At 41.1% G+C, this 16474-nt stretch overlaps 1 protein-coding gene across 8 annotated transcripts in view; it reads left to right on the top strand.

Annotated features, from left to right (window-relative positions):
- Positions 1-16474, top strand: part of FHIT (fragile histidine triad diadenosine triphosphatase) — a 1485305-nt gene that overhangs the window by 1308657 nt on the left and 160174 nt on the right. The window lies entirely within an intron of this gene.

Genomic DNA, 16474 nt, shown 5'->3' with positions numbered 1-16474 from the left:
CCAGAAAAAAATGCAGACCTGCTGACCTCTTGATTTTTCCTGTTGAGACCTGTCTTGGACCTCTGACTTCCAGAACTATAAGATAGTGAACCCATGTTGTTTAAAGCCACCAAATTTGTGGAAATGTGTTATAGTACAAATATCAAATTAATGTATCTTCAAACCTCAGGATTCAGCCTGGGGTTTGGGCAAGGAAGAGCCTATTGCCCTAAGGTGTGCTCATGAGCTTTCTCTCTCATTCTGTCTCTCTGTCTCTCAGTTGCTTTCTCTCTCTTAAGCTCTGCCTCTTCTCCAGTTTGAAAAATCTTTTTTTTTCAAGTCCAAGGATGGGCAGGTAGAGCTATGCAGGTTCCTTATCCCTGCATGAATCATTTCTCTCTCACACTGGGCAGTGCCTTTTACACTGAGTGCAGGAGACTAGTGCTAAGAAGTAGTTATACTTCCAGTTAGCCAGAAGAGAGGATCAAGAGGGAAATGGCACACCGGTGTTTACTTTGAAAGAGTAGCCTGCCTTATATGGATAAGAAATGAGCAACAGTAACCACACAGAAGAAACCACCGAGTCCCATGGGGCAGTACACTATGATGAAGGGTATTCCAGGTTCAGGGAAGTGACCACCTTCCTTCTCTCCGTGGAAGTTCATGTCCTGGCTCTATTGCTAATGAGACCTTGGTCAGTTCCCTATGTCTGGGGCTCAGTTTCCCTTTCCTCAAACTGAGAGGCATTCATCTCATCTCGGTCACCTCTAAGCACACGTTCAGCTCTGATACTTTGTGATTCTATGACACTAACTAGTTCAATTGAGAAAGAACCACTTACCCTGAGGACTCCCTCCCTTTGATTTCTGCATGGAGGCCACATTAGCATAGCAGAAAGCATATTGATACTGCAGTTGACTTTTAAAATTAACTGAGAAGGGGAGAAAAATGAAAACACACCAGATGGAATGTGAGCTCCCTACTATTTCAAAACGTAGATATTTCCACTAAATGTTGGCACAAACTTGAAATTAAATATCATGGTGAATGCTATTTACAGTCTTCAAAGTGACAACAATAGTCCCTTTAGAAAGGGAAGACTATGGAAAGGTTGATTCTATCACTTTAGGAATTTTATATTATGGAAATATTAAGGAAATAATTAGCTGGCTATAAAAATAACAGGGAGGGGAAGTCATGCAGACAATTGAGACACAGTAGGATTCCACCACTGACTGACTGGGGCTTCCGGGAACTGAGTCCTGAGAAGCACTGTGAATTTGGCTCTTGATCTCATGAAGATTCACTAAATGAATTTTCCCTGTCTTTAATTTTTAGGGATCCTCCCTGCTGTGCTTTTTAAAAAAATTATTATTATTTTTATTATGTTATGTTAGTCACCATGCAGTACATCATTAGTTTTTAATGTAGTGTTCCGTGACTCATTGTTTACGTATAACACCCAGGGCTCCATGCAATACATGCCCTCCTTAATACCCATCACTGGGCTCACCCATCCTCCCACCCTCCTCCTCTCTAAAACCCTCAGTTTATTTCCCAGAGTCCATAGACTCTCATGGTTCATGCTGTGGTTCTAGATCTGTTTTGGCTTACAGACCCCTTTGAGAGTCCTGCTGAAAGCTGGAAACTCCCGAGCGAGGAAAAATTCTAAATATTTGCACAGACACTGTAAAGATTTACATTTAATGTTACATTTTTTTTTTAAATCCTGGGTTAAGAATGCCCAACTTGAAGTAGAGAAGAATGTTCTCAACATCTAGGAAATTAGGGGCTCCTGGATCGCTCAGTCGATTGAGTGTTCATCTCTTGGTTTTGGTTCTGGTCATGATCTCAGGGTCATGGGATTGAACCCTGCAACAGGCAGTGCGGAGTCTGTTGAAGTTTCTATCTCCCCCTGCCCATTTCTCCCACTTGTTCGTTCACTCTCTCTTATTTATTTAAAGGAAATCTTTTAAAAAATCTAGGAAATTAGAAAAAATGATTTTGTGCAAGAAATTTTATACACACATATACATGTATGTACACAGGCATATACATGGTCACACATAATCAAGGATTTGTGTTCACATCTTTGAGGCTCACTGTGTCCACTCAAGACCCAGCTGTCTTTATTTGAGAGTGACTGTTGAGTTATTCTCTTACAGAGCAAATGTCAGAATATGCAAGGAGGAGGAGAGGGTCTTTTGAAAAGGAAATATTCACTGGACCTACAGCAGTGACCATCATCTGGGAGCCCATAATTGCACACATCTGATGGTTGACTCTCTCAGCTTTCCTTTAATTAAAAGTCCAGTCCCAGAGTCAGGTAGTAGCTTTCTAAAAAAACAGGACATACAATTTTCCACAAAGTATTAGGACTTGCACTTTTATTTGTTAATTGACTTGATTTCTGATGTTTGATGATTATGTAACACTGAAGTACAGAAAACAATTATCTTGAAATTTACCAATCCTAAATCTTTTTGAAGTGTTAAGTAGTCTTTAAATAAGTTGTAAAAATAGGAAATTTTTTGTCTTTCTTTCAGTGGAGGAAGTTACATATTCAGTTTTTCTATTCTCTAATATGTTCTGCATGATTATTTTTTAAGTGCTAGATGACTCAGGCTGTGGCTCTATGATATCAAAAAGATAGTTTGAAATTCAAAATTTTTGAAGAATCATGGAGCCAGTTTTGATTCCAAAGTAGTTGAAGAAGGTGATTTTTTTTTTAAGATTTTATTTATTTATTTGACAGATAGAGATCACAAGTAGCGAGAGAGGCAGGCAGAGAGAGAGGAGGAAGCAGGCTCCCACTGAGCAGAGAGCCCGATGTGGGGCTCGATCCCAGGACCCTGGGATCATGACCTGAGCCGAAGGCAGAGGCTTTAACCCACTGAGCCACCCAGGTGCCCTGAAGAAGGTGATTTTTTAAAAAGAAAATCTGTTTACAGCTGCTCTCATTTTTTCAACTTCAATTAACATTTTATATGCAGTGGCCTCGTTCATCGTGCACGCATTCACAAAAGGCGTACTCCTTGGGAGATTCTAGGACAGGTTGATCCAGACATTTGAATTCAGCTGATGCATTGCTCAAACTTAATGCATCTCAAAAGGAAATGCATCCCCTTCTCCCATAAAATATTTCCCTCTTCTAGCCATTCATACTGTTGGCATCCCCCTTCTGGACAATCCCAGCTAGAAAATCTGGTTCATTTCCAGCTCATTCTTTCTTTCTTTTTTCTTTTTTTTTTTAAGGATTTTATTTATTTATTTGACAGACAGAGATCACAAGTAGACAGAGGAGCAGGCAGAGAGAGAGGAAGAAACAGGCTCTCTGCTGAGCAGAGAGCCCAATGCAGGGCTTGATCCCAGGACCCGGGATCATGACCTGAGCTGAAGGCAGAGGCTTTAACCCACGGAACCACCCAAGCGCCCCTCATCTCCAGCTCATTCTTAAAGTCTAGCCCCTATATACTGTTGTTCATTATGTTCTATTAATTTTTCCTGCCACACACCTCTTATAGTTATTCTTATTCTTGGGTAGGCAGAATTCCTGGGATTCTCCTCTCCAGAAGTTTTCTGGGACTTTCTCAGAGCTTTCACATCATGTCTTCAGTGTACTTCTCTCTTGATTATGGGTGAAATTAGAAGAAACCTCATAATTCTGTCAACGAATTTTTTTTCAATCTCTTTCTGAAGGTTGGGGTGGAAGGTTGTTTTTTTTTTTAGGGTTTATTTGTTTATTTTAGAGAGAAAGAGAGAGAGCGAGTAGGAGTGGGAGGGGCAGAGGGAGAGGGAGAGAGAATCTTAAGCAGACTCCATGCTGAGCAGGGAAGCTGACATGGGGCTTGATCTCACAACCCTGAAATTATGACCCTTGAGCTGAAATCAAGAGTCAGATGCTTAACTGACTATGCCGTCCAGGCACCCCAGAGTGCTGAGGCTTTTTTTAATGCAACTCCAAATCACACCAAAATTACCTTCTATGTGTTTCTTTCTCTTCCTCCCTCCCATTTATTTCTACTTTCCTTTTTCCTACCAGGTATTTTTGAATCTGATAACATGGGTTTATACTTGATCTCCCATTTAGGGGTTCTGTTAAATTTACCCTGGATTTCACCATTATTTTGTGGCCATTATTATGTTGGGGAATATTCCTTCTGAATTCTGTCACCTTCACAATGATGAAGCAGTATTATTTGTATCATTTCTTTCCTGTCCTCATTCTTATTCTCTTTCTTCAAACCCTCACCTGCTGGTACCTTTTGGACTTTGTTCTAGCCATTCCCACTTATTCCACATGAACTGGCAGATTACTTTTCCCTATATTCAAATCCTGGCTTCCCAGTGTTTGGACAAGTCCAAGCTTCCTGACCAGTGCTTTCAAGATTCTTTAAAATCAAACTTTGCTTCCTCATCCAAACTGTCTCTTGCACTGGTGAACATTTGCTTAATCAAACTGCCATCTTCATGGGCCCAGTAGGGGACTAAATCATTTCCACTTTTGTGCTGTTGGACTGCCACCTCCAATGACTCTAAAAGCTCTTGCCTCAACAATTGCCCTGTCCAAACTTTACTTTTTAAAAAGATTTTATTTATTTGAGAGAGAGAGTGAAAAAGAGAGAGCATGAGAGGGAAGATCAGAGGGAGAAGCAGATTCTCTGCTGAGCAGGGAACCTGATACAGGACTTGATCCTGGGGCTCCAAGACCATTAACTGAGCCAAAGGCAGTTGCTTAACCAACTGAGCCACCCAGGTACCTGCCCTGTCTAAACTTCAAAGGTACTTCCTGATTACTCCAGCCCACAATAATCTTCCTTCTCTATACCTCATTGCATGTATACTTAAGCACTTAGATTCTCAGAATAACAAATCTGAAAGACTCCAGAATAATCTACTACAGTTTAAAAATGGAGATACTCATGTCCAGAGGAGTTAATGATAATAATAGTGACCATTTTTTGCTCTTACTGTGTGCCAGACCCTAGGTTTGAAACTTTCCATATTTTTACAACAATAGTGTTTATTCAGATACAATTAAAATACCATATAGTTTACCCATTAAAATGTACAATTAAATGGTTTTAAGTGGATTCACAGAATATGCAGTCATCACTGTTTAATTTCAGAACATGTTATCACCCCCAAAAGAAACTCCATTACCAAAGGCAGTCACTCTCCGTTCCTCCCTTCCCCCAGCTCCTGGCAATTAGTAATCTCTTTGCTGACTGTGAATATTTCACATAAATGGACATTGTGCATTATGTGGTCCTTTATGACCTACCTCTTTCCACTTACCATCATATTTTCAAGGTTCTTACATCATGTAGCATGAATCGGTACTCCATTTCTTTTTATTGCCAAATAATATTCTGTTATGTGACTGTACCAAATTTTGCTTATTTATTCATCAATTATGGCCATTTGGGTTGATTTTTACTTTTTTATGAATAGGGACTGCTTATGAATAATGCTGCCATGAATGCTGATACTCATGTACAAGTGTTTGTGTTGGCATATGTTTTCATTTCCCTTGGGTATATACTCAGGAGTGGAGTTGCTGGGTCATATGGCCTCTCTATGTTTAACCTAAAGAATCGATACCATTTTACATCCCTAGCAGCATGAGGGGATGAGGATTTCAGTGTCTTTATTTTCTCACCAATATTTGTTATTTTCTAACTTTTTTTTTTAAGATTTTATTTATTTATTTGACAGACAGAAATTACAAGTAGGCAGAGAGGCAGGCAGAGAGAGAGAGAGGAGGAAGCAGGCTCCCTGCTGAGCAGAGAGCCCAACGCGGGGCTCGATCCCAGGACCCTGGGATCATGACCTGAGCCGAAAGCAGAGGCTTTAACCCACTGAGCCACCCAGGCGCCCCATTTTCTAACTTTTTAATTATAGTCATCCTAATGGATATGAGATGCGATCACATTGTGGGTATGAGGTGCTCTCTCATCCAGGATGGCTACTGATGTTGAGCATCTTTGCACATGCTTATTAACCATTTGCATAACTTCTTGGGAGAAATGTCTATTTTCAGCTGTTTTAATTGGGTCACAGGTCATTTTATTACCAAGTTGTAGGAAGAATCTTCCATATTTAGGCGCACCTGGGTGGCTCAGTGGGTTAAATCCTCTGCCTTTGGCTCAGGTCATAGTCCCAGGGTCCTGGGATCGAGCCCCACATCAGGCTCTCTGCTCAGTGGGGAGTCTGCTTCCCCCGACTCCCGCCGCCGACTGCCTCTCTGCCTACTTGTGATCTCTGCCTGTCAAATAAATAAATAAAATCTTAAAAAAAAAATAATCTTCTATATTTAACTCATTTAATCCTTGTGCTTCTTTCTGGGATTGACAGACTTACCTTTATTTTGTAGGTGAAGCAACTAAAGGTCAAAGATGTCCACTCATTTGTCCAGAGTCACACAGATGGCAAAGGCAGACTAGGGCTGAACCTCTGGATTTCTGACTCTGAGGCTAGGATATTTCCTAATACTGTGCCCATTTGTATATTTCACCATTTCACTTGAAAACTAAAACAATGAAGAATAAGGAAAACAAAAAAAATTAGTAAATTCCAAAAGACAGTGTAGAAATGGGCAGACTTAGTACTATAAAGAAAAACAGGGTTAAATGAGAAAATCAAAGGATTAAGGACAGTGAAAGATGTTATTAACCAACAGAGCAGGAAGCAAATGTTTTCTTCTCTGAGTCATGTCAGTCACACACTTGAGGGAAAAACAACCAACCTCAGCATGATCACATCAAGGAGGGACTGCACAGAGTCCAAAAATTTGGCCTAAGGCAGAAGCCACCCCTAGTCTTGGCAAATACCTGGTACATAAGGAGTGAGCAATTCAAGCATGGGTAGATGGCTCAGTGCAAGGTGGTGCTGGGCATGGCACCTGGGGGAGGTCTAAGAAGGGACAAGGGAAGGAAAGACAGTTGGTTTGCTCTAAATGTATAAACCCAAGCATCCCTATGTGCCAGTGTTCTAGGTACTGTAGGCCTTTCTTCTGTTAAATTTGATTTCATCAAGGAGCTAATATATCATGTGGCTGAAAGACCGTGTCACTGCCCCTGTTCTGCTCTCCAGCCTGCACCATTGCTTGAAGGAACCATCCACTGGAACAACCTAGAAACTCACTGTTCTCATGCCCTGCAGGGCTAGTTTGGGACTAGAGCTGCTGAGAGCCTATTAGTTAAGTCACTATCACTATCTGGACCTCTACATTTAAGGTCTGAGACTACCTAGGGAGGGAAATCCAATAGGCATCATCTTATATTGTTCCTGTTACTGTGCTAGATGAAGGTGAAGGTCAGGTACAAGGTCTCCTGCTGAGCCTCTATTCTGCCTTCTTGGTGCCTGCCTCAGGGGTTACAAAATATAATAAGTGAACCAATGGCTTGGCTTCATAAATAATGTTTTATTAGAACACAGCCATGCTCATTTGTTCACATATGGCCTGCAAAGCCTAAAATATCTACCATTTGGACCTTTATAGGAAAAGTGCCAATTCCTGGCCTGGCATTGTACTGGGCCCACAACAGCTGACTCTTACACCCTCCATTGTCTTGTATACTTCCAATGTCACCTAATTGGCACAGAGCTACAAGGAGCCAAATTTTTATTAGTTCCAATGAAATGTTCTTTCCCTAGGTGAGGGTTACTCGATGCTCAAGGCTGATGCTAGCAGAAGCCACAGTACCATTGTCTTCTTTAAATGGTTAAAATGTTCTTGCCTCCCTACTCCAGGTATGTCAGCCTACCCCTACCCATTATCTGCCTACTCGGATGAGATCATTTTCCATTTGCGAAAATGTCTGAGAAGTTCAGTATTTCACCTGCATCATGTCATATGCCCACATGTGCCCCTGGAGGTAATGTCAGCTCTTTTTTCCGAAGTTCATTGCCAGGGGAAGAGCAAAACACGGGAAAACTATGTCACTTGCCCAAGGTCCCACTTTGAATCATGCTCAGGGTCTAAGTCCAGGCCCAAGAAAAAAACATGAATAGGTGAGGTTGTTGTAAAGCCAGACGGGATGTGGCTTTGGAATGGGAAGATGGTAGCAAGGACTCTGGGGACAGACCTAGGGACAAAACTTTCTGCTGATACCCAGTGTCATTCCTTGGAATCTCAATCTCCTCACTGACAAAATGAGGCTAAAAATATTTTCTGGGCCATGGTATAGTTTGAAGGATTCTATCTGACAGTGTACATTACTTGCCTAGCAGACGACCTGGCATGTGATGCTCAGTAAATGCTAGCACCCGTTGTTGTTGCTGCTGTTACTATTATTACTTTACTACTGTAAGTAAGAGATTAGTGTCTGAACTTGAGCTCATGGCTCTTCATTCCGTGTCTGGAGTTAAAGGTCAAATGCCCACGGAAGAAAGAGACCATAAATGATTAAAGTCGGCTGGGAGTATGAAAACAAAATCTGTGGAGTGTATTTATTATTTAAAAGATGCAGCTGCATGGTCCTTTCTGGTTCATTCTTGCCAAGCAGGAATATAAGACGAAAACTGCCAGATCTAATAATTATTCCTGGAAATCTTCCTTTTGAACACCAGAAAACAATCTCCATTAAAAAAACCAAAATATGGGGGCGCCTGAGTGGCTCAGTGGGTTAAAACCTCTGCTTTTCGCTCAGGTCATGATCCCAGGGTCCTGGGATCGAGCCCCGCATCGGGCTCTCTGCTTGGCAGGGAGCCTGCTTCCTCCTCTCTCTCTCTCTGCCTGCCTCTCTCCCTACTTGTGATCTTTATCTGTCAAATAAATAAATAAAATCTTAAAAAAAAAAAAAATATGTATGATGGGGCACCTGGAGAGCTCAGTCGATTCAGGAGCTGACTCTTGAGTTTTGGCTCAGGTGATGGTCTCGGGGTTGTGAGATGGAGGCGCATGTTGGGCTCCATGCTCAGTGGGGAGTCTGCTTGAGATTGTGTCTCTTCTCCCCTTCCCCACATTCTCTCTAAGATAAATAAATAAACCTTTTAAAAATAGGCATGGCAAAATACTACCAAATCTGAAGGTTATATCTGTTTTGCAACTTCTTGTATGAAGGCAGTAAAACCTTCCCTAGGGAAGAACGTTCCTGGGAAGCTCTGCTCATATTTGCTCACATCTAAAGATGGTTTCACTATCTCACTTGAGCATCCAGCAAATATTTGTCCAATAATTCTCATGTGCCAAGCACCAAACTAAGGATTTTGAGGTGATCCAGAATCCCTGCCCGTGAGAGCTTCACATCTAGTGGAAGGACCAACATGTCATAACATAATTATGTTATAGTGATCAATGAATATTTTCAAAGTATATGCCCCTGCCCCAGAGGGAACAGGAACAGGAACAGGAAGGGCATTCTACAAGAGGGGACATCTTTGTTGAGTCTTGTATGAGGAGTAGGTGTTTGCTAGACCAATAAGGGAGGGAGTAACGGAAGCCACTTAGGCTTTCATTTGTGCAATATGGTAGCCACTTGCCACATATTCCATGGGGTGAATTTGATTGAATTTGAATTAGACATTCGGATCCTTGGTTGTGCAAGGCACATTTCAAGTGCTCAGTGGCCACATGTGTTTAAGAGCTCCCTCATAGTGCAGAATTAGATCACTTCCCCCACTGTGGAAGATACTGTTGAATGGTGTTGATCTTTGGTGTCCATGAGGAAAGAGATGCCCCAGGATTCTAGCAAGTTCACAATACTACAAGTTTTGGGGTGTTGCTGGAGTGAAAGGTGGGCAGAAGGCAGAGCAAGATGAGGCGTATGTGGCATTTCATCATTGTTCTTCTCATCGTTGACTGTGTTTGATCCAGGATGCCATCATTTACCCACCCTTCCGACCACTGCCAACATAGTTCTGGCTTCTTTCTTTACAGCTGACATGCACACAAATACATCACACAGTCCTAAAAAAGCAACATTACGCTTGTCTGTGTTCCAGGTTTCTGCAAGGATGGCATACTCCTATTCTTGCCTTAGAGACTGCCTGTGAATATTAAATATTTTAATGATTTTTTTTCACAGTGACAAAAACTATAAAAGGAAAACAGACTTAAATTTATTTTCATACCATGCTGGTCCACATTGCTGAACCATATTTGGAAGCCTGTGAGATTATTGCTATGGCTATGTATTGAGCATTATTAAAATTATTCACTGTATTTTCATGTCATCATTTCATTGTCTCTGCTTGTAAGATATTTAAAAATACAGGATGAACTTTAATTTAGTGCTCATGAAAAGAATAAAAGATTTATACTAACACATTGTTAATTTAATTTGAGTTGTATGTGGTGATTGATAAACATTAACCACTTTTTTCAAATTAGTCTGATGATTTTGCTTATGTTGGATTGATCTCAGTTAAACAAAGGATGCAATTTGAGGTTTAATTTGGGGTTTAACTTCTTTGCAAGTGCCAGTTTGTATTTCCTTTTGGATAATGCCTTTTTGCCCTTCATAGCTCATTTACATTATTATTTCATTTCCTCTTGAGAAATCTATTCATCCAACATATAGGTATTTACCCCTTTACTGGGCCAGGCTCTGTCCTCGAAATACAGCAAAGAAGACAGTCAGACCTCCTGCTATCATGGAGGTGACACGCTAGTGGGGGAGGGATGACCAGCCACACAAGTATAACTGAGCATATACAGAGTAAACTCACAGATTTTGACTCATAATGTGAAGACAATAAAACAAAGTAACATATCTGATAGAAAAAGAAGAGAGAGTTCTTTATCCCCTATAGTCAGAAAATTTCTCTCTGATGAGTTGACTTTGAATTGACTTAAGAATGATGTACCAGTGGCAACCATGTAAGCATCCAGAGGAAGAACATCCCAGGCCAGTACAGAGGCTCTGAGGGGAGAAGGATCTAGCTGTGCTGGTTAAGTAGGAAAATGGGCATTGTGATTAGAGTATGAAGAGGTGAGAAGGTGCCTGACCTTAGAAGGCATTTTAAGCTCCAGTAAGGACTTGAGCAGGTTTTGAACACAGGAATGATGGACTGTGATTAGTACCTGTAAAAGGATATTACTGTATGGAGAATGGAAGCTGGAGGTCAAAAGCGAAATCGGGGTGTCCCATTAAGAAATGTTGGTGACGATGACTTGTCCATACCTGGTAGTAGTGGTAACGCAGTAGAGAAGTGTGTCAATTCTAGAAATACTTTCGTGGTGAGATGAAACAACTTATTGGTAGGTTCTAGCTGTGACCCCAGTTACTGCTTTAGGGAAGATGGGCATGTAGGAGGAAGCGACAAATTTATTAGAGATGTCTAAGTGCTTTGTGCTCCAATAAGCAAAGTCATATTTGGCTATGTCTTCTCTTTTCACCTTCCTTTGTGATTTTGATGTGGAAGAAGTGTTTGCTCTGCTTTGAAGAAAAGTGGTGACCTGTGGTGTTTTCTACTGTTACCATTCATTTGCTCTGCAGAAATTAATAGAGTCCTCATTAAGTATTGGGCATTACGTTAAGCACCAAGACTATAGTGGTTCCTGCCCAAATGGAGTTTTCAGTCTAGTGGGAGAAACCTTTCACAAGTGAGTCCACACTGATCTGTGTTCCATACTAAGAAAAGGTCTGACCACAACATTACGGATGTGTTGGACCAGAGAACTCTTGGTTGTGGAGATGGGGCTGTGCACAGCATCCCTGGTCTCCACCCACTAGAGGCCAGTAGCATCTCCCACCAAGTTGTGATGACCACAAATGTCTCCTGACATTGTCAAATATTCCTGGGTGGGAATTGGGGGTGGGGGGTGGAGGGAGGGGGGTGGTGAGAATTGTCCTCAGTTGAGAACTCCTGCTCTAATTCCAGTTCCTGGTGCCTGATGACAGGAAGCAGTAGGAGCACTACTACAGGCAAATTCAGAAGCCTATTCTCCTCACCCACTAGGTCTGAGAGGGGTTTTTTTTTTTGCCTCTTAGTGGTGGAGCCAAACTTGCAATATGTGAAGTCTTCGTGTAACATTTGAGGTGGAACCAGTCTCCTTTTGGTTCTTTATTCAGTCAGGTTGAGCACAGGAAGTATGGCAATGCATGTTATTAGCAGTCTGGGAAGTCAGGAGAGAGCCAAATGACTTATTTTAAGTCAAGATACACCAATTTGGATCAATTTGCAGTGCCCTGAAAATATGAGGTATTGAAAGACATTTTCATCTTTCACAGTCCGAAAATGTCATAACAGCACTACTGTAATATGTCGCATTTTGGAGGTTAGTTCTACCAAATTCATATGTTCAGTCATACGAAGAAGTGTCTAGCTTTGACTTAGTCCACTTCCACAGCCTCCTCATCTTCAAAGCGTGGTGCTGATTAATTCTACACTTGAGCTGAGGAGCAGATTCTAGAACAAAAACAGCTCCATGGACAAAGAAGACCACCACTCTGCTTTGCAACACCAGTTAGCAACGGTGGTGACTAGTCCTGATGATGATGGTGCTAATGCTTACTAAGTGAAGTGAAAGTTATATACTAGACTTTGTGAACATTGCTTAATGTGTTATATTTCTTTAATGCTAGTAATCCTAGCATTATAGTCATTGCTGTCTTTACCATTTTGTATGTGGTAGATTGAGGTTCCATCAGTGCCTCGCCTAGCCGGTCAGTTACACGGCTTGGGTTCGAACATCTCAGTGTGTCTTCAGAATCCACTCTTTATTATTATTTTTTAAAGATTTTATTTATTTATTTGACAGATGACAAGTAGGCAGAGAGGCAGCCATAGAGAGAGGGGGAAGCAGGCTCCGTGCCGAGCGCAGAGCCCAATGTGGGACTCGATCCCAGGACCTTGAGCCCATGACCTGAGCGGAAGGTAGAGGCTCAACCCACTGAGCCACCCAGGCGCCCCCAGAATCCATTCTTTACCTCTTTGTGAAACGGCCTCTACAGGCATTATTAATGGATCATGTTACTCTTTTCCACTGAGTACAAATGTGGCCTCAGGGTCCTTCTCAACACGGGCCAATGCCATGTGGTCAGAGCTGGTATTTGAGGTCAAACCTACTTGCCTGTCAGTGCCTTAATTCTTCTCCCTCAAGCATTAAGCTGTAAATTCTGAGATAGAACAGGGAGATAGAGTCGATACATTTGAGTTAACATCCAGTGAACCTGTGAGGAAGGGGAAACCTGGTTGAAATGTATCTTATAAGTAACAATCCAGGCTCCCCTGAACTTTAATCAATACAACTAGTATTTTCCTGCTTACTCATTTCTTTCTTAATTTTGTAAAAGCAGATAGAACATCCTTTCTGCAAACGTAGTGTTCAGCGGACTTGTGGTATTGTCACATTGGTGGTCTTAGTCTTTCATCTTTGGAGACATCCCTAAATTTCTCCATTAGTAGAGATACCTTTGAGGATCAGTCCTGGGATTGTGGTTTTTTCCAGATTAGAGTGTACAAAATCCAATTTGCCTTCGTGCACTGATTCAGTTCATCTTACATTCTTTGCTGTTTGGGTTGCAAAGAGTCCTTCCCAGCAGTCTAAAACCTGGAGGCTAGAAGGAGATTTTCTTCCTCTTATTCTGGCCATTTTGCTCCTTATTAGACCATTGATGGGTAGAGTGAGAGTGGGCTCTGTCACCAGTTGGCACCTCAAAGCCTGAGATTGATTCTTTGTGCTACTAGTAAATATACCAATGGAAGAGTTAACTTACCTTTCCCTGTGAATGGCCTGTGAGTATCAAATAAAACAAATGGGCCAGCAATAAGCTTTGGCTGGGTAAAAATGTTAAACCAAAATATGATGGCGCAAAGATAAAATAACACTAACTGACCAGTACAACTGACTATATACTTTGAAATTTTATAGATATAATTTTAAAATACAATATTTTGTATTTTATCATAATGTAATTTTATCATAATGACTGTGTCTATCAGTGATTTGATTTTTAAAATATGATCTGAAGACTAGTTTAAAAGTTTCTTTATCTTTTTAATTTAATTTTTTTTCAGTGTTCCAAAATTCATTGTTTGTGTACCACATGCAGTGCTCCATGCAATACATGCCCTCCTTAATACCCATCACCAGGCTCACCCAACCCTCCACCCTTTTCCCCTCCAAAACTCTCAGTTTGTTTCTCAGAGTCCACAATCTTTCATGGCTTGTCTCCCCCTCCGATTTCCCCCCACTCACTTCTCCTCTTCATCTGCCAATGTCTTCCATGTTATTCCTTATGCTCCACAAGTAAGTGAAACCATATGATAATTGACTCACTCCACTTGACTTATTTCACTCAGCATAATCTCTTCCGGTCCCGTCTATCTTGATACAAAAGTTGGGTATTCATTCTTTCTGATGGAGGCATAATACTCCATTGGATATATGGAACATATGTATTTTTACATGAAATATAAAAATGTTTTCATATATATGAAATATATAAATATATATTAATATATAAATATATATAAATATATATATGAAATATATATGAAAATATATTTCATGTTTTTACATGAAATATAAAAATGTCAATGTTTTTGAGATTCCCAGACAAGACCAGAGATTATGTTTCATCCTAGATTCAACATTAGGTAATATTTTTATGATTAATGGATAGGTGGTTCATTTCCAATAAAATCTTAATTTCAGCTGGGTTCATTGTTTAAGGATTTCCCATCCCCATCTAAATTATATTGCTAGGCATTAAGATTTGTTTCCCTTTCGGGTTCCCTGGGTGGCTCAATCGGTTAAGCAGCTGCCTTCAGCTCAGGTCATGATCTCAGGGTCCTGGGATCGAGTCCCACATCAGGCTCCCTGCTCAGGAGGAAGGAGTCTGCTTCTCCCTCTCCCTCTGCCTGTCCCCCTGCTTGTGCACATGTGTGTGCTAACTCTTTTTAATAAATAAATGTTTAAAAATCTTAAAAAAAAAAAAAAAAAAGATTTGTTTCCCTTAAAAAAGTGATAGAACAAATTCCCTAGCATGAATAATACCCCAGTTCCGCTTAGGTCCACAGCACTGTCTGAGGAATACTACTTTGTTAAGTCTTACTTTTCAAGTCTGGTTTAATTTTCCAGCTCTTGACTCAGCCTCAGTGTAACTGCCATCTAACCTCTTTAACACCAGGGCTCAGGAAAGTGATGACTTTAAATTTACTGTTGTTTCATAGGTTGTTAATGACCAAAAGAGCTATTAATCTTGCTGACCAGAATTATATTTAACAAAGAAGATGCCCAATTACTGGACTGTTTTGCTGATAGTTATTTTAACCACACTGACTGCCCTTCTTGGGGTGGAGAGCAATTAGGCAGTAGAGACAGAAGACAAGCCATCCTGGCAACGTGGGGCTGTTGTTGGGAATTGCACTCCAGAGGGCAGTTTGTCAGTTTGCTTAGGAAGTTCAAAACTCACTTTGTTGTATTTAAATACCACTGCCTATCTGACCAGCTACATCCCTTATGATGATGTGAACATTGCCAGTTTCTTTCACTCTTCTTCAACATGCAAATTACAGGGTCACTATTTAGGGTGGACTGCGACTGTAGGCAGCTTAAGATGATAAGGATCTGACTAAAATTAGGGGTGGGACAGTGATCTCACCTCAAATCATCAAAATGACATCAAGCTTGCAGATTTTGCTTTCATCTTTTTACCTTTGGTTCAGGGGCAGTACAGTTATCCTATGTCTGCTTTTCAGCATTTCTGTAAATTGATAGTCTTTAAAGAGCAGTTATGTTCTATTCAGGAAAATGCAAACAAATCTCTGAATGCTTATGGATTCCTTGCTCCTCAAAGAATTTACTGCACGGGTGTTTCAAATGGGTCATTCTTCATGGCCCTGTAAAATGACTATGCCTGTAAGACATCCATGAATATTCAGTTTTTTAAGGACCCTTTTATTTCATAAGGCAAAGGCACAAATGTAACCCTAGGCTGGTGCCCATAAAGGGATGACTACTATGGACACCTGCTTCTGGGCCCACGTTGGAGGAGCACAGACCTATTAGATTGTCTCCAATGTTGGGAGAGTGAACAACTTAGGACGGCCCTCGTATCGGCAGCTTCAATGCCTCTCATGCCTTCTATTTGTTGTACCTGGCAAAATCTTTCCACCAAAGCATGTTCCAACTACTTCTGTCTTTACTACCTTCCTTTGCACCTCATGCAGAATGAACTTCCCCTTTTTCCATGTTACGCATCTCATGGTTTATGGTTGGTTCTCTATCACTTGCAAGGTAGCCTCTGGAGGCCATGCTTGCCTTGTTTTGGTCTCCCCAGTTCCTGACATTACAGCTGTCACAGAGTTGGCCCTTGGCCTCAGCTGGACTGCAGGAAGGATGGACTAATAGTCTTCAGCCCATAGATTTTTAGGCCTCTGGAAAGTGCATAAGATCTTGGGAGGCTTGGCATGTGTTCCACCACGTTAGGAACCTACCCTTAAAGAATATATTACTGTTCTTCTGACCTTGTGTTGGAGAAATGCTGAGTGTATGGTTGCGTGATTGCATCAGAGTTGGTGGCTGGCAGCTAATGGAGGG

This window comes from Meles meles, chromosome 20, assembly GCF_922984935.1.
Source record: "Meles meles chromosome 20, mMelMel3.1 paternal haplotype, whole genome shotgun sequence".
NCBI classification, from domain to species: Eukaryota; Metazoa; Chordata; class Mammalia; order Carnivora; family Mustelidae; genus Meles; species Meles meles.
The sequence above is the reverse complement of the archived record's forward strand: the minus strand, read 5'-3'. Positions and strand labels throughout refer to the sequence as shown.